This window comes from Xenopus laevis, chromosome 5L (assembly GCF_017654675.1).
Source record: "Xenopus laevis strain J_2021 chromosome 5L, Xenopus_laevis_v10.1, whole genome shotgun sequence".
NCBI classification, from domain to species: Eukaryota; Metazoa; Chordata; class Amphibia; order Anura; family Pipidae; genus Xenopus; species Xenopus laevis.
The window spans coordinates 103425957-103445856 of NC_054379.1; the positions used below are offsets into that span (position 1 = coordinate 103425957).

Sequence of the window (19900 nt, forward strand, 5' to 3'; positions counted from 1 at the left end):
ATCATTGGCGGGATAAGGGTTTATATTCCTAGTGATGTGTCACTGTACAGGTATGGGATCCGTTATCCAAAAAGCTCTGAATTACTAGAATGCCATCTCCCACAAAATCCATTTTACCATTTTTAAATAGATTTACATTTTTTCTGTAATAATAAAACATTACATTGTACTTGATCCCAGCTAAGATATAACCAATTCTTATTGGTGGCAAAAAAAATCCTGTTTGGTTATTTAATGATTTAAATTATTTAAAGGTATGGAGATCCAAATTAAGGAAGGATCCCTATCCCTTATCTGGAAAACCCCATGTCGGAACTTTCTGGATAATAGATACTATTATCTGTATCCTATAAGGCTGTATTTCAGCCTGGTTACGTGTCTTTATGCACAAAATGAGTAAGGCTATGGTGTGTCCTGCAGTTGTTTGAAATAAAGATCTGCTTTTCTTTTACATCACCTGTCGTGGGATCTCCCTGAGTTTTTATGGAAAAAGTCCTTTCCTTAATGATATTATATGCATCTTGCTATACCAGTCTGCAAACTAGAATTCAATCTGTGGATTTCGGGCAACGACAGAGGGGCTACTGTAAAATGCCATAGACAGTCACTATTGGACCTTTGGGGTGCGGTTTTGGCCTCTGCGAGTTTGTGCATATAAGGTAAATCATTACACACAAGGTATAACATAATAATATTATTTTATGCCACATGGGGCTGATTGTCAGGCTGCCAATCAACCCCTACATGCAGTGGATTTTAGTGTAGAAGCTCGTGAGCATGTTTTTTTGGGCATGTGCCTGCATGTGGGCCAGTGCATTGGTTTGGGTGCCGGCAAGGTAGAAGGCTGAAAAAGCCAAGAATCAGCCTTGTTTGGCATTAATCTGAAAACATAGTTAGTTGTTCATCCCAGCTAAAACTCCAATCAGCACATAGGCACAAGAAATGTAAGCAATAAATAAAGTCTAAAACAGAAGACACAAAATTGTCTTAAAGTTGCAAAAAAAGGTCAAAAAAGGAAGTTAAAGTTGCTCAAATTGATCTTCGGAGCATTTATGCAATTCACTTTCATTTTCTTTTTTTTCCATTTTAAAGACATTAGTTGAATAATTCTAAAGAGGCCTTTTGGCACAGCAGCTCTCCTTAGGAGCCCAAAATGTTCATCTCGAATGGGATGCCAATCAATAGACTTAGTGCCTCCCTTGAAATTTAGAGATGAATTGAGAACTAGAGGGAAGGAGCTACATACCTCCAGTAAGGCCTCCTTTTACTTGTAACTGGGTCCTGTTAGTGACAGTGAAACAGAATACCTTATGTGACTGCTTGACGGTGAGACATTTACTAGATGGACTGGATTAGAAAAAGATGAGAAAGCTGTAGTGATGTGCGAATTTATTCGCCAGACGCGAATTTGTGGCAAATTTCCACATTTCACTGCCAGCGAATCAGTTCGCAGATTTGACGCGAAAATTCAGCGGTGTCAGTTTTTTTGACAGCGGCGACAATTGTGACGCCAGCAACAATTAAACGCATGCCTAGTGACTTTAATGTGTGTCAAATTGTCACTGGCATCGGAATTGTGGTATGCGCCCATTTTGATGCCCACAAATTGACGCCAGAGTCAAGATTCGCTTTTGCAAATTTATTGCCATTTCATAAATTTCGCTGTACAAATCCGCCCATCACTACTTGCAAGCAATATAATACGTAACATATGTCTTTTAAAGAAAATTGGATAAATGTAGCAGCAGAAACCCTCACAGCCTTGTTTACACACGTATAAAAAAATAAAATAGAAATATATCGAATAGGAGCATTTCAAGTGTTCAGCAGTAGTTGACCTTTTTAAAGTCATGCTAAGATTAGCTCATTTGATTTCTTTTCAGGAAATAGTTAGGAACACTTTGACTTATATTTAGTCTGTTCTAAAGCAGTGCCTGCTGTTTCAGAGGTTACTGTAGATATAAAGGTTGTGGTTTCAGAGATAAAAGCCAATAGCGGGGATAGGAAATTGATTGGAGGAGCGTGACCAAGAGCAATGTTGTAAACAGAACATTTAAAAATTAGTCTAATGCTCAGAGCTCAGTACAAAGTCATTTGAATGTTCCAGGTATAGGCTTAAGAATCACCCCCTGTCTGTTATGTAAGGTTTGTCTCTGAGTTTCCCTAAAGAATTTTTTTTTATACTTTCAACGAACCACTTGAACAATATGTGGTTGCCACGGCAACCCACCCCCAGCTTGAAAGCATGGCAGCAACAGGAGAAGAGTCCCTGTCACTTTACAAGGAGGCATCCCATTACCATGGAAATAATTGCTTCTCCCAAATAAATGTGCATTACAGTAACTCTCTGTGTTGTCCTGCGCCCCCCAAAAAACCCCCACCAAGTTTATATTATTCAGACGCTTCCTTGGAATATTTATTAGACCTGGAAAACAAAAGGTTCCCTGGGCACTTTATCCTCTTCTGCAATGGGGACTTGTTTATGTTCTACATTCTCACTGTCCAATCAGCATGTCTCACTATGGAGCTGATATATCCAAGTCAGGGTGCCTGCAGTCTATTCATTAGTGTGCCAGCAACATGTATTTTGGCTTCATACGCCATATGCATTGCTATAGAAGAAGGAAATATCACAATAGGGATAATATTGTCTGTTAAGGTTTTACGGTTGGATACTGAGAATGCACAGAATGAAAGAGAAATATACCAATAGCCATACTTGATTCTAATAATATATTGGAGACTAGTATCCTGCAACATAGCCCAGGCAATATGTAATGGCTCCAATAATAAGAGCGATATTGAGTATGATGAGGGCAGCAGCACGCCTCCCTGAGCCAGGCTGCACACTGCTACAGCACATTTTGTGCCTATGGCATGTTAAGCATCCTAATCCCCTTTGTTTTCAAGCAACAGAATTAACGTCCCTTGTTGTGCCTTATACCACCCCTCCTTGCATGTTACATAAAGGCACATATGCCTTGCTTACATTTCCAGCAGCAGCAGGGAGAAAAGGCAAATATGGAAGTTGCACCCAGCAATGTGCTCAGTAATTCAGCTCAGCAAAAATCATTGAGACTCTAAATCCACCTTGAACAAATAAACATGAGTCTAAGCCAATGCCCATAGCAGGCAGTGATATACAGTCATGTCATACAAAACACATGGCTTTACTCACAAGATGAAAGTTCAATACGGTCACATCATAGGCTGATATTATACACAAGGGGGTGACAGCAGCAAGATCCAGTTTCAATAGTGAACTGTTATTTGCTCAGCTAAAATGCAGTGTATTAGCAAGTGACAGCATGCATCTATAAAGCATTTGTTGTGAAACTATAATTCTCACAGCAATACGGCTGGCTGCATATGCTTTCCATAAACACAAGGTACAATGATGCTTCTATTACCTGACTTGTATCACTGGCTGCAGAGGGTGCAGTATGGAGGCACTGACAGGCTCGTACAGAGACAGAGCTTCCACAGCAGCAAATCAGGAGAAACGCAGGGAAAAATGTGGGGCTGTCAAGGCATCTCCCCCTGGGTTACAGCAGTTCTATAGTGTCAGGAAGACAGCAACATAACAGGCAGCTACTACAATAGCCATTTTAGGACATCCTCACAAAAAATGCCATGCAATATCACACAGGTTGTACCTTCGCTCTGTCTCACTTTACAGTCCGTTGTCACAGAAATCTTTACTCGCACCTCAGCCCTCAAATCCTCCCTCCTCCCTCGGTCATTCTCTCTCTAGTTCTCCTCCCTCAGTTCTCCTCCCTCCATTCCTCCTCCCTCAGCTATCTGCTTATAAGCTGTCCCTCATTCCCTTTTTTTGCTGAAATCCCTGTTAGTTTGCAAATTAAATTATTTAAATGATGGAAATGTAATTTAACCTTTATTTAAACACAGCTTCAAAACTAAGGGAGTTACTAAAACTCCGAATGCAGAAAATCCGAACAAATTGTGTTTTTTTTAGTTTAAAATCGGAATTTAAAAAAAACATGAATTTTTTGGAATTTATTATACCCTGAAGATAGAAAAAAGTCTGAATCCAGAAATCCGGCATCTCAGACCTGCCGAGGTTGCATATAAGTCAATGGGAGAAGTCCCAAAGATTTTTTTGATCTGTGCTGGGTTTCGTGCAATAATCCGAAGTCAGCAGAACTTTGACATTTTAAAACATTGATTATTTACTTTCTTCTTTATCTGCATACTGACATGTTCATTTGTCTGTTCTTAAAAAAGGGGCTGCATGGTAATTAGTACTTGCCTTGTATTGCTGGGGTTCTAAACTGAACACTGACCATCCGCAAAAAATGCATGTGTTCACCCGATGACAGTGTCAGCCATCTCCCACCCTGAAACAAATACAGGCAACTCAGTTGGCTCCATCCTAGACTGTACTGAGCTACTGGGGCAGGAAGAGGCAATGCCAAGCTCTGTATTATGCTGCATGTCATTGCTGTATACTACACATAAAGGAATAACCCAAATGACAGCTCTCTGATTATAACTAAAATGCCTTTATTTAGCAGTTTTTGAACACAGAACACAATGTTTCAAGCCTTTAGGGCTCTTTGTAAAGCATGCAAAGGCTTGAAACATTGAGTTTCGTGCTCAGTAACTACTGAATAAATCATTTTAGTTATAGTTGGGGTTCTGCCATTTGGATTGCTGGGGGATTGCTATGGGAACACTGGTGGACTGGAACCCATAGGCTGAACAGTTGCTGTTAAAAGGTGCCCAACTGCATGTCATATGTATACTGTAAATAAAGGAATAATTACAATGGTTTAAACTTTGACTTATTGTGTTGACAGAGGCTGGTATAGCTCTGGGTCTAGCTAGCACGTGGGTTCTTGCCGTTCCTTTGGGTCTGATTATGGACTTCATATTTTTTTGAAAACTTGTTATAGCCTTCCCAGACTTTAGAGAAGCAACAATTGCTTATCTGAGATCACTGCAGATGTCTTTCATAAACCTGAATGCTCCAGGCTGAACCAGAATTTCCCGATGATCAAATACACAAGTGAACTGTTATTAGTACCTGTCTTTAGTTTTGTCATGCAGTCCCTGTGGGACAGACTTATGTCTCGGTGGGTCTGGCATCTGCTTTTACCTTGTAAAAAAGCATGTTGCTTTCCTTGGGAAAAAGGTTTATAGGAAATATTTAGCTGATTGCGTCACTACTGGATATTTAATTGGCACTGCTTATTTTAGGTTCGCTAATGTTTTTTTTTTCATACTTACGGTTTTCCATTTCATGTCGATATATTTAAGACGGACATGAAGTTAAAATCTAACAGGTGGCATACATTTATATTTTAAATTCATCCCATAGAGAGCCAATACATTAGGCAATATCTTATCACCTATTACATTACAGGGGCATGCCTCAAAGGAGTCAAAGGAAAAGCTTATTACATAAATTGTATCAGTAATGTTGTAATATTATGTAATGTTTCAGCTGCACGACAACTCATGTTCATATGCCTGTTGAAAGAATTGTCATAACCAAAATATAGGGCAATCTGTAGCAAATGGAATAAGGATTCCGTCACCGCATTAATTCAAACTACACATTTTTATTGAAGGCACACTACCCTATTTATCAACTATGTATTCAATATATTACTCTTCAAATGTTCTCCTAAGACACAACTAGTCATGTGGGTAAATTCCACTTGTATCCACATAGTACATTTAGGGTTGTATTTATCATGCTGTGCAAATCCAAAGTGTGTAAAACGAATGACGAAATTATCAAGGTGTGTGTTTTATTTTACGCCTCCTTTATGACACCCTATTTGAAACCACTTTAGACACCTTAAGTTCCTGTACTTTCTGTTTAAAATATTTTATTTGATTTTCATATTAAACAAATGAAATCAAAATGACAACAAATGTTATGCAGATGAAGAAAATATGTTGCAAAGGAGACAATGGCATGATAGTATCAAAACTATATCATTAAGTTCCTGTACTGACAGCACTGACACAACAGGGTTCTAACCCTTACTAGTAGCAATGCACCGAATCCACTATTTCGGATTTGCTGAGCCCTTTGTGAAAGATTTTGGCGAATAAGAAACCAAATCATTACATATGCAAATCAGGGTGGGGAAGGGAAAAGGAGAGCCGCACCAGCAGCCCACAGTTAAAAATGATTTTACTTCCTTGTTTTGTGATGAAAAATCACGTGATTTTAAGGATTTGGATTTGGTTCGGCCAGGCACGAGGATTTGGATTCAGCCAAAGAAGGGAGAATACCGAACCGAATCCTAGATTAGGTGCATCCCTACTTATTAGCCTCTTTGTTGGAGCTCCTGGCAGCTTTTATAACTACCCTGATCCTGTTTTTCACTCGTAGATTGAACTATAACAAACTACACCTACTGGAACCTACTTCTCAAGGCCCTATGGCGCACACCACATCTCCCCCAGCAAGTGGGGGTGGGGGTCCAAAAGAGCCTGAGCATCTGTGTGCTTACCTTTATATAACCTAAGAAAACTTGACATCTTGTCTGGAAAGCCCTGGTTTAGAACTAAGGGACTTGAGGTATCCTGGTCACTGCTACTTTGGGTTGAGCCATAAATGGCTGTAGCCTGCTAGGTTATGCTAATATCATCCCCTGTGTAACCATGCCTATCATCCAGTTGCAGGAAATAGCCCAACTAAGGAGTTATTTAAGCCTGTCTCTTTCAACAACTAGGACTGGTTCATTAGCACTTCTGCTATGTCGAAGCTTTGTGTTCCTGTTCCTGAGTTTCTGTTTCTGTGCTGTAAGTCTGTTCCTTGCCCAGTCCTTGTCCCTATGGCTTTGACTTCACGGTTTTGAACTTGTCCTGTAATTGTAACACACATTTGTGTGTAAGCACAGACTCCAAAGGACCAACTAAATACTTAAAATGGCAGTTTTAAAATATGGGATTATCCAATGGCACATACTATTAAATCTGTTTTTCATGAAAACACTTTGTCTATAAGAAACATAGTTTTACATATGGGCTGTTTAAGGAATATAGTTCCTCCCTAAATTGTTTAGAAGCATCGTTCCCTTTGTGTCTCTTATTTAGTTCTCCTTGAACTTAAGTAATTAAAGTCAGACATTATTTCTGGGAGAAACATTTTTTAATGTAATAGGAGCTTACTGGACTAATTTAATCTTTATTTAGAGTTATTATTGCTTTTACCCAGCCTTAAATGTCAAAATATGTTAGCAAGAGAGGAAATTTAAAAAGAACATATGGTGTTTAATTCAAATGTACAAATACACTAGAAATAAAATATTTGGGAACCATTTGATGGAATATGTAAGTGCCAGCCAATTACTGACAGTATTTGGATAATCATCATGTACATCCAATTTTCTTTCTTTCTCTGGCCTTAATATATGTTTTATACTAAACTGATTACATGATCTTATTTGTTCTTAATGTTGTGTAGGCTGTAGTATTTTAATTTCCTTTATATAAGTCCCTTATGAAGGAAATATGTGACTAGCTGTGTTTGCAGGATGTTATGTGACAATCTATATTTCTTCTTGCATTGCTCATCAAGGTATTGTGGGCAGAGATAGGTAGTACATGGTCTGGAAAATTACATTTTATTTTTTGTAATTTCCTTCTTCAGCATCTAAATGGAGGTTCATTTCTTCTCAGCCCTCTGATAGGACAGACAAGGAACCAACCCTACAAGGGGTTTTTACACAGGATGATAAATAGAATAGTGGAGATTACTCCTCATTCATCCCCACAAAACATCTTCCACACTACTGAATGCACCAGAAGAAAATGGGCGTAGGACTGTCTAGACCAGGGATGATCCTGACACAGTTGGTCTGCTTAAATAAACCCTTGTGTATTGAGGGCATTTTTAGTATGATTCAGGGCAGAGGATCTGTTTTATTGATTTAATTTTTTCCTACCTTAGCGAAAATAATAATTGGAGATATAGGGGACAGCAATTTGCACTGATAATTCTCCTATGTTGTTACCATCATCCTTCCAATTATGCCAATTCTGCAAGCTAAGGACCTTCTCCTCCCTTTCTCTTTCCATGCTTGGGTTTGGCATTGGGATATACTCTATACTATATACTGTTATATTTGTAGTTTGTAAAACATGTGATGTTGCATATCTAGTAGAATCAGTGGCGGAACTACCGGGGGAGCAGGGATGCAATTGGGCCAGGGCCTGCACCCCCTGAGGGCCCCCCGGCAGCTCGCGCACTGCTGATTTCTGGCTGCAGCAGCTGATTTCAGATAATCTGGTACGGAGAGGGGTGGGGGGCCCGGCTGCACATCCTGCACCAGGGCCCGCCCACCTCCAGTTACGTTACTGAGTAGAATTATGGAAAGACAAATATATTGTACATGCATAGTTTCCCTTTCAGGTAACTATACTTCCATATTAAATACTTTAGGAATTGTAGTCATAATTGTAAGACTAGAAAGAGGCGCATTTTATAAAATGCTGTTGAAGAGGAGCTGTCACTCAGACATAAAATGCTGTATAATAAAAGTGTTTTTCAAATTAAACATGAAACTCAAGTTCTCTTTTTTTCAATTTTTTTTTATTAAAAACCTATTTAAATGTCTCAGCTGTTAATTATATATTGTCAGCCCCTTCTCTATGCCTTAGGCATTGAGGTGGGGCAGACAATTACTTTCACTTTCCATTCTGCACTTCCTAGATGTCACTGCCCTCCACACATCTTCCCTCCATCCTCACAATTGAATTGTGTAGCCAGTGTATGAGCATGTGCCCCATTCTGATGGATAAACAAGATTTTTGGCATGATGCAAAGCTTAAATACAAAAATCGGGGGTTGTGGGTGCACACCTGAGGCCAATTTCAAAACGTTTAGAGCCCTGTCTAAATGATTCAAGTAAAAATGCAAGTGCATGTAATTTTGAAACAGGGTTTTTTTGTTACAAAGTTATGATCATGATATTGATAAGCCACCATACCACGTCAAGGTAAAACCCCACATGGTGGTCCCTAACTTATTAACCTCTAATCATAGTAAAAAAGGAATTTTACCTCTGTTTAGTAACAATTCTTTATGTAAACATCTCCTGTGCCTTGGTTTCAATCTGTGTGCTAAATCCTCCCCCGCCAACATGATGATGCAAAGCTTGCCTTAAAGAAAAACGATACCCCCTGAACAATGTAGGTCTCTATCTCTCTATAAAAAGATATTGAGTAAACAGCTCATATGTAAAACCCTGCTTCATGTAAATAAACCATTTTCATAATAATATACTTTTTTAGTAGTATGTGCCATTGGGTAATCATAAATAGAAAATTGCCATTTTAAAAAATAAGGGCCGCCCCCTGGGATCGTAGGATTCAGGTGCACACAAATAAACCACATGTTAGGTCACATGAGCCAATTAATAGACAGAGTTCTGTCTTTTGCTTCCCCACTTCTTCCTATTACAGTTAGAGTTGTAGTATTTCTGGTCAGGTGATCTCTGAGGCAGCACACAGACCATCATGAAATGGTGGTTTAAGGAAAGAGATGTAAAAGGGCAATATTTACTTAAACATATATACCAGTTTGGTAAGATTCTATAATATCTCACTTAATTTGATATCTACTATAATTTTGGGGGTATAGTTTTCCTTTAAAATATTGTCCACAAAATGGCTCCTGTCTGCTTGATGTGATTCTGAATTCCAAGACTAAAAGAAACAAGATTTAAATAAGTTATACAGTGTTAATGATGTTTATTTTTCTTGCATAACATCATAAAATAGGAATTAGAATGGGTGAAAGGTCCCCTTTAATAAAGTCAGTCTTGACGCAACATTTCTGTTAACTGATGGAATATCTCCATTGTCTGTATGTTATCACCCATTTATTGTGCAGTCTTTTAAAAAGTATCGAGGAATAAATCCGTTTAGAGGAACTGACCTGGAATAATGGGCTTCCTCTCTAAAATCTACATTTTATTAGGATTGTTACGGTTGTGTAAGGAAATGAATAACTTAATTGTAAGGAGTTTAAATGTAAAATAGATCACACGCTGTTTCATGATCACTTTATCTATTTAAAGGATCACTAAACTTCAAATGAAAGATGTTAACTTGAAAATTTTTTTTAATTCTGACAAAGACAAATGCAATGGTTTTTGTGACTTTAAGAATAGTGTATTTTTAAAGTAATTTAAAATATTAGTGGAAATGAGACATCAGGGCGCATATTTGTGTGTGCTGAAAGACAATATATAAAGTGCTTGTGCGTTTACTTTCTTGCACTTAGCACCAATGATGAGCCATTTCACCATTAAAGGGGTAGTTCACCATAAGTATTTAGTATGATGTAGTGAGTGATATACTGAGACAATTTGTAATTGGTTTTCTTTTTTTCTTTTTGGTGGTTTTTGAGTTATTTAGCTTTTCATACAGCAACTTTCCAGTTTGCAGTTTCAGAAATCTGGTTGTTAGGGCCCACATTACCGTAGTAACCATGCATTGATTTAAATAAGAGACTGGAATATGAATAGGAGAGGCCTGAATAGAAAGATGAGTAATAATAAGTAGCAATAACAATACATGTGTAGCCTTACAGAACATTTGCATGTCAGATGGGTTAGTGACTCTCATTTGAAAGCTGGAAAGAGTCAACAGAAGAATTCAAATAATTTAAAAAATAAAAACTATAAAAAAAAAAAATTATGAAGACCAAATGAAAAGTTGTTAGAAGTGGCCATTCTATAGCACACTAAAAGTTAATGTAAAGGTGAACAACCCCTTTAATATACAGTAACTGAAACTGATGGTACAGAATTCAGAAGAACCATGTACTTTATATCTACCAATTCACCATGCACATTGCACCTAACAACAAAGGGCAGCGCATTGTTTACATGTAGTGGCATGGTGAAGAATTGACCTGGTGGTCTAGTGGGGGTGCAACGGGGACGCCCATCGCACCCGCATCGTCTGTTCTCCGGCACATCATTGCGCCTTGTTGCAAAATTAAAAATGTTTAAAGGTGCAAGCACCTTTTATGCATTACCCAACGTGAAGGACTAACTCATTAGTTCCTGGGTGCGATTCTGAGTCTTGCTGATCTGTTCTTGACCCTGCCTGTCACTAGTTTGCCACCAGTACTGACCTTTGCTCGTTTATTGACTACCCTCTTGGATCTTGCTTTGTGCTGCAAAACTGGTGTGTTTGACTTGGCCTGTGACCTCGACTACTCTCTCGTCTTGCGAATCTATAATACCTATCCTGATTGGTACTGACCCGGCCTGTTCCCTCGACCAAGCTTCTTGCTCTCTTTTCCAGTTACAATATTTGGTTCCCTTTCCTGCCCAGAACTCTTCTCACACTAAGACCTGATGGCACCCGAGTAGCGAAGGGTTCCTCCTGAAGCCAAAGGTGGTTGTTATAGGCAGAAGAGTGAGCCGCGACCAGGTCCTTGGAGTCAGTTCTGGGTTTGGGATAGGTATGTAGTCACTGACCCTATATCAGGGCAATCTTTAGTATTACCTGTGCCCAGGGGGTCCTGTTACTTAGATGAAGCAGGACTGTCAAACCTACTGTTGTATTGGCACACAGGCATCATAAGTTTTGCTTTCTCTTAATCAGATACTGTAGGTGCAAAATACAAGTGTTTTACAACCCCATTTCATATCTCAGGAAAGGAATTTCTATTGTGCAGTAGTGATGGTTGAATTTATTCGCCAGGCATGGATTTGCGTCAAAATGTCCACATTTCACCACCTGCAAATTGTTTCACGGAACTGCTGCAATAATTCGCCGGGGGAAAAAAATTGCTGCAATAAAAAAATCACTAGTGTAAAAATTGACGCACGTCAAAATAATTTTGATGCCCATTGACTTTAATGCATTTGGCCAAAAAAATTGCACGTGTAAAAATTTTCAAGCGCATAAAAATTGTAGAAAGGACCAGCACTCCGTTTTCCAAAAAAATTCAATGATTTATTCAAAACTCACAGTGTCTCCAACGTTTCGACGACAAAGACCCCAAAGAGGGTCGAAACGTTGGAGACACTGTGAGTTTTGAATAAATCATTGAATTTTTTTGGAAAACGGAGTGCTGGTCCTTTCTACAATTTTTTATATACCTAAACTTGACCAAGCACCCGGCAAAAACTACATGTGAAGGAGTGCGGGTATCATCCACGATTTTGTTATATATATATATATATATATATATATATATATATATATATATATATATATATACAGAAGATTTCTTGTCTTTAAGCAAAACTGTACATGTAATACATTCCATGTATACCCCCATTTACTTTACAGCATTTCAGACTATGTTATACGTTATAATAATACCTACTGTAATATGTCAACAATTACTCTTTCTTTGATAGAGTTAAGCTGGCCATAGACGCAAAGATCCGATCGTACGAATCAACGTACGATCGGACTTTCCCATCTCCCGACCCTCCACTAACCATTCAGATCAAAGTCTTTACCATTCCGATCAAATAAGAACAGATCACCCAATGTTCTGCCCCTGACAGCAATCGTACGATACTTATGTCTCACAACACTAGTGACAGTCTCCCTCTGAAAATCGTACGATCGGCAATACATGCAGAGATATTATCGGCAGGCGACAGAAATTTTCTAACCTGTCCGATCGACCAAACGACCGAAAAATGTCGGGACTCTCCACACATGGTCCGAAAATCGTACGAATCCACGATTCGTACGATCGGATCTTTGCGTCTATGGCCAGCTTTATGGTAGCATACATCTTAACAGCTGATCTTTCACCAATATGGTCACCTTTTGCTGGTCAATATCAGGCTGACCCAATCCTTTGGGCCTCTGGTGAAACAATCTATGTGCCTATGCAGGTAGTTGGGAGAGAACTATAAGCAAGCAAGCTGATGCAGCCCTTGCACTGGTCCAATTAATACCTGGATATATATCTCAAGTGTGGGATTCCATGCATTTGTAAATCTGCTGCTGTGTTATATGGTACTAACATACACATATCAGTTTCTGCACCAATAGAGCTTACACTCTAATTTCCCTATCACAGAAACAAATGTAAATATATAGGCGCAGTTTCAATTATCCTCCCCATATGTTATTATGCTGGTCCTACTGTCTGATTAATTATATATCAAAGACAATTTTCTCTTTTTATAACCTAGTACTTTCCATGCACAGTGCTATTTTTCTTTTCAAATTGGCTTTCTTGTATTTTAAAATAGGCTTCGCTATGTGCTTCCCAGTACTTTAATGTGTTGTTCTTAGCTTACTCTCCAACATTATGTCATTGGCCAGAGCAACATGCTGTGCCATAATATGTTTTCCTACAAGAGAACAATAGTGTTTTTTTTCTTTTGATAACCTTTGTTAGAAAGTGCATGAACAAACATTCTCCTGCTTCCCTCTGGAAAATATGTTCTATGTGGTAACACGCACATGATCATTCCTGGTATGCTTTACATTTACATACAGAAACATAGCTCAAATTTTATATATACAGTATGTGGGTTATTTACTAGAATCCAAATTTATCTCATATTTTATTTAAAAAAAACACAACCAAACTCCTGTGCTTGTCTTGACCTTATTTATAAAACATTAACCCGAATTAACTGGAAAATTGCCGGAAAAACTCGATATAATCAAGCGAAAATTCAAATCGCTCGAATTTTCTGGCTTTTTTCCCAAATCGCTCATTTTTTTTTTTAACGTTTTTGCCTGAAAAAGGATTTTCAGGGTAAACCCAGCGCAGACCACGAATACTTCAAATTGAGGTAGGTGCTTCTCCCAATGACTTATACAGGATCTCGATGGGTTTCAGATTCAGGCTTTTTGCATCATCAGGGTATAATAAATCTTGAAAAATTAACAATTATTTGTAGGGAGTGTGGGGGTTTTTATCAGATGCAAGCAAACCCAATATGTGCAAAACTATGCTCAATGCCACGTTTTGGCTGTAGTGGTGTACTGGTTACCACCACTGGACTCTGGAGACACGAGACCTCTTCCTCTGGAGTAATAAATTGAATAAATTCAATTTCATCATTCAGGACTTTGATGAAAAAGTCTGGGTTTGGCAGTTGCCAGGAGAACACTACCTGCCTGAATGCATTAGGTCTTTCAATGACAAAAATAATGCCCCATGCACAAAGAGAATGAATGGGTTTGCTGATGTGAGAATGGAAAAACTTGACTGGCCTGCACAGGGCCCTGCCCTCAACCCGGCTATACACCTTGGGATTTGGAGCACCAACTGCAAGCCAGGCCTGATCTCCAACAGTGGCCAAAACCTTACTATTTCTCTAACTAAATGGTAGAAAATCCCACCAACTGGGGGAAGGGGGTGAAGGGGTAGTTCTCCTTTAAAGGTTCACCTTTAAGTTAACTTTTAGTATGTTATAGAAATTTCAGTATTTTTATAGCATGGCTAATTCAGTTGGCCTTCATTTTTCATTTTGTATAGGTTTTTTTTTTTTAAATATTTGCCTGCTTCTGACTCTTTCGAGCTTTCAAATGGTGGTCACTAGCCCCATCTAAAAACCAAATGTTCTGCAAGGCTACTGTACTGTTTTTGCTTTTTATTAGTCATCTTTCAATTTAGGCCCTCTCTTATTCATATTCCAGTTTTTTATTCAAATAAATGTATGGGTGCGAAAGGGGGTTGCGAGGTCAGCCCGATGGGTAAACCTACGTGGGTATCGGGCCAGCCCGCACATCACTAATAGTTACATAACTGAAAAACAACAAAAAATTCTAAATTGAAGGCCAAAATTACCCTTAGGGTGATAATATGACTATTAAAAGAATGCCTTGGTGATCCTCTCTAAATATCTTTGGATGTCAGTCCATAGATCTAGAGACCCTGTGGTAAGGAACAGAATACTTCTTTAATTCATCGTATTACCAATTCTAGTCATTTTAGATTTTCACTAGGAATATTGTTCCTGTAGTTCTCAGCATAGAGATTTAAGTGCAAGGTTACATGTTTTTATGCTTGTTGTTAAACATTTTGATAAACCATAAAGCATGTTATGAAATAAATATATACCCAGTGTGCTTTAAGTGATATAAATGTACGTTCTTTATTTAAGATGTCAATAAAAAACCATATGAATCACTTGCAATCTGTAGCTGGTTCTCAGAAAGTAAGAGGCTAGAAATAAAAGCTTAATATAGCATTCAGCTGCAGTTTTCCTGGCATTTCAGTGAAAACAAATCTTTAGCAGTCACGATTCATAAAATGTATAGGAGGAACTTTTCATCAATACTTTCTCAAACAAGAACAAATAATAATGATTCTGCCTTCTCCGAAGACTCGAGCTGTATGAGCATCTACATGGCACAGCTGAGTAGGTGGCACACAAGGGATAATAATATAAAGAGTATGAGTTGGTATTACTTGTTGGTATCAAATTTACGACACCATTTTGTTACACTTAAAAAAGACATTTGATCATGTGTCTTCTTTTTACCACAAGGAAACAAAGGGTTAAAGGAATAGCTTGGAAGCACAGCATTGGTAGGTACAATGATATATGCATTTTATATGGCCTGAGGGATGGCAACTCACTGGACGCCCAAGAAAGCAATGGCTGAACGATGATTTGAGAACCATGGGATACGTAACTATCCTTGGTACACATTGGATCGGGATGAGTGGAGAAGCGTTGTGGAGGAGGCCAGGGCTCTGCAAAGGCCATAGCGCCAACAGATGGGGGGGTATAGAATTATACTTTAATACTTAAGAGCTTACAATCTACTTTCTAAAAGAGGTGAGGAGCAATTCACACATACCTGTTGATGCAGGATGATCCAGATAGCATCAAATCTGCTTCTTTAAACAGAGCAGAGTTACAGATCCTGCATAATTTGGGCAGTTTATTGAATAAAAAAAGAGAATTACAGAGAAGAATCAGAAAAAAGAGTAGGTCAGTTTAATTGGCATTCTAAATATTTGTGTATTAATATAGATAATGTCATTCACATCATTCTATGGAGCCAACAGGCAGGGGCTGTAAAATGACCTTGGAGGACCATATCTAGTGCCGGATTTACATAGCAGGCGCCCGTAGGCCCGCTGTCGTTCATCACCCCATCCCCTCCCTTTTATTCAAATTTTCATCATCAGACCAGAGCAATGGGGATTAGCGTACAGGAATTTTTAACAACTATCATATCTCCTATGCCTTCACCATGTTTCTGAACCAATGTGGGTGTGGTTGGGCAGCATGCCGCCCCCTAAAATCCTGACGCCCTAGGCCCGGGCCTTGGTGGCCTTTCCATAAATCCAGGCCTGACAATATGCAGTTGGACAGCCCTGGTAGGGATTTCCAAAGACAGACAGAAGCTCCAAGAAGTCTTGCAGTCTGGAATAGATATTCATTTTCTTTCATTTTAGGTTGTACAACAGTAAAATAACTGTACCCATCTGCAGTTCTTATAACAGCCCACGAGAACCAAGAGCAGCCTTTATACAGTCACAACATTTCACACTGTTTTTACATGTTTTTATTAGATATACTTTACACGGAGAGACAAGACGCAAGTCAAAATATAATAAGTAATAAGTATTTCGCCTGGACAAGCAGGAACATTCTTACTTTCCAACATAGCTTTTGAACAACATCACTTTCCAGAGCTCAGCCAGAAAAACAGCTCTACCCTTTCACTAGCACCTCTGTGGAAATATGCTTCAGTGTTTTCCATCATCTCTCCATTGTTATCTTATCTGGGCATACCTTGTTTTTTTACAGGCTATCTTTCATTCAATACAGATCTCACTTGAAGAACAGGCATCACTTTCCCAACTTTTCGTTCATTTTTCTTACTAATTTGTTTACTAGTGAACACAGCGGAGCTCAGATGACTAATGGATTAGGCACCCATTCATTTCACACCTAAGTGCCAACTATTTCTTTCAGCTATTATGGTAACTACAGAAATATTGTTCATATATCTTTTTGCTTAAGGGTGCACAGGGTGAATATGACACAGAATTATAAATTTTCCTACGTAAAGTTTTAGTGAAAATGTGTTTCAGTTAAATCATATGGAGGAAGTTGTACAAATGAACTGTATCTCTTCCCCATACAGACAGTTTTTGCTGAGTACATACAGACATACCATGCACTGACTAAAAGGCCAGTCTCTGTGTGATATGTGTAAACCTATTGACCATATTAAATATATTAACCATAGAAAAGTCGTAGACAAGTGGAAAAAAAATAAGAACAGCATAGAATTAAGAAAAAGATTCATGCAGAGGCTAATGTTCATATGGTATAAACCAACATGATGAAGAACTATCGTTAAGTATTGCTATTGTGGCCTTTTTTTCTGGCACAGAACGTGTTGTTACCTGTCCGGATTTGACCCAGACAACATGGTTTTCAGAAGGGCTGCCCGGGTCCAGGAAAACTGGGCAGGATCTCCCCTGATTGACATGGCGATCAGCTGATTGTTACGTCTTAGCCCCACCCACGTGATGTAGCACACTGACCCACCCTTGTGTCACCATGGCCCTGCCCACCCCTGCCCGGATCAAAGGTGGCAACCCTACTTGTATGGCTATAATTAGCATTTCTAAAAGCCAGGTGATTTATTGGATCAGACAGACAGTTTCTGGCTTAGTCTTGCCCTTTTTCAAGCCTACCTGGTGTTACAACATACAGAGTACTTATACCCACCACAGAGGGGTGTACCACACCAGACCCACCCCCATTAGTGCATCAACCAATCATGTGTGAGACCAATATACAAAGTTCACAAGTCCAATTGTAAATCATTAAATAGTCCCATATAATGATATAGTCCATAGTTTCTTGAATCAAAGCTCTCTGTTAGAGAGAATGTGATGTGCATCAGTATAAAAAACAAAACAATACAAATAAGGTTACCTTTTCACCAGATAGGAAAGTTTCAGAATGCACTAATGGGAGTGGGTCTGGTGTGGTACACTCCCTCTGTGGTAGGGATAAGTACTTTGTATGTTGTAACAACAGGCTTGAAAAAGGGCAAGACTAAGGGTGACCATACATGGACAGATTAAAACTTCTGATATCAATGCTTAAGACCGATTCCGCAGCTAATCTGCCCATGTAGGGGGCATTCCAATGGGTCTCCCTGATCAATATCAGGCCAAAAATCAGCCAGATATCAATCTGGCAGGTTTTATTTTATTTGGTGATTGAGGACCCCATTGGTTGGTTGATGCAGTCCTTGTTCCGTTGGCGCGCAGTTCCTTCATTGTAATCCGATTGGTTGGCCCTAGGGCCGAACAATCTGATCAACCCAATATTGCCTTGCCTTTGGTGGGCATATTGGATCTACTAATTTGGCGTGTTTAGCCACCTTAAACTAAAAACATTGCCTGTCTGTCTGACCCAATAAATTCACCTTTAACTTTTGCAACAAGGAGTTCTACAGTGTTGTTATTTCTACTATGTTAAATTAAACCCCTGACAAGGGTATTTGGACTGCTCTGCACCCAACGCAAAGGTTAATTAGGTGGTTGAGGCAAACACAAACCTTGCTAAGGACTCACTATGGATGAGTATCTAACTTTATACATGCTGTTTTCTTTAATATTATTTATGTTAAAGAAAGAAAATGTGTTTTTCTCATTCCTTTTGCAGTTCTCTCTTTGCCTGAAACCTTCTGTAAGTAACATGGTTCTAGTTTAAAAGAATTATCATGAGTAATGGGCTATGGTGAAACTAAGCACAGATATTCATGGTTACGGCCAATCCATGTACTGGTAGCTGCGGTCTCCATTTCACTGACTGTTCCGCTATGGCTTACAACAGAGAATATAAAGGTGCATGGGCATTTCTGATGTGCTCTACTATAGATTGGCACAGGACAATCAGACAGAAAGCCTACAAATGACATTCTCTTTGCACAAATGATTGACAGCTCCTCTTCACTTCCTCATTTGCTGATGTACTATGCACTGCTCATCTCGATTGGCAGGTAAAATGATCAAATCTGACGTATTCCCCAACCAATTGATATCAGTTAGCAGTAACTGGCCCAACTGACCACCTTGATTCTGCAAATATATATATACTTGTGTAGTAGAATTGGTTCATCGACTTCGGTGTTCCTAGCTTTGCAGTGTGGAGTGGCATTGGCCAGTGTCGGACTGGGACAACAGGGGCCCACCCAAAAACCTTAGACCAGGGGCCCACCCTCAGTACTATTATTTGTCCTCTCCTCACTCAACCTCTATTCTCCAAGTCTCTTTTCTTTACATATTATAATCTATTATTCCATCTATTTCACCTCTTTGTTCTCATAGAAATAAGGAATGGCCATGAAATAGGCCAAATGTTTAGCAGCATGAGGGCCCACTGACACCTGGGTCCACTAGGAGTTTTCCTGGTATCCCGGTGGGCCAGTCCGACACTAGCATTGGGAATGCTGTAATAAAACAGTAAAACAACTCCCTGTCATTTTTGCAGCCATTCTGAGTCTGAACACCATTAAAAAAATGTAATGAAATTGCAGCAGCTACACAAAGTACATAACTATGGGTATAGACTTTCTGTGCAGTTAATTATCTACCAGCAAACAGTATGTCAGAGCTAAAGGGAAATACTTCAAAGCAGCAGAAAATGCTTTATGAAATGACACATTTTCAGCAACACTTCCTACTGTTACCAAATGCTCCAGGCAAAACCATAAAGCACATCACAGGGAGAAGCTGTGGGACAGCAAAGGCATATTCGAAACATGGCATAGCACAGATGGAACACCACCATTCCATAAAAGCATTCACATGATATTTTTACTAAATGAGTGGTGGGCTCCTATCTACAGAGAATGTTGTGTTTCCAAAATAAAAAGCACCAAGCACAGTTTGTGTAGAAATCCTTGCACAGACCGAGCAGCGGCTAAG

General features: G+C 39.0%; 1 protein-coding gene across 2 annotated transcripts in view; it reads right to left on the reverse strand.

Moving 5' to 3' along the window:
• The window catches only part of kbtbd11.L (kelch repeat and BTB (POZ) domain containing 11 L homeolog), a 34553-nt gene extending 30798 nt beyond the window's left edge, over positions 1-3755 (reverse strand). The window contains exon 1 of one of the 2 annotated variants that reach the window (XM_041563197.1): positions 3657-3755. The gene's annotated coding sequence lies outside the window, so the exon portion shown is untranslated. Of the gene's footprint in view, positions 1-3410 lie in introns of both variants that reach the window. The other variant, XM_018263531.2, reaches the window with a different exon arrangement.
• Positions 3756-19900: the final 16145 nt, after the last annotated feature.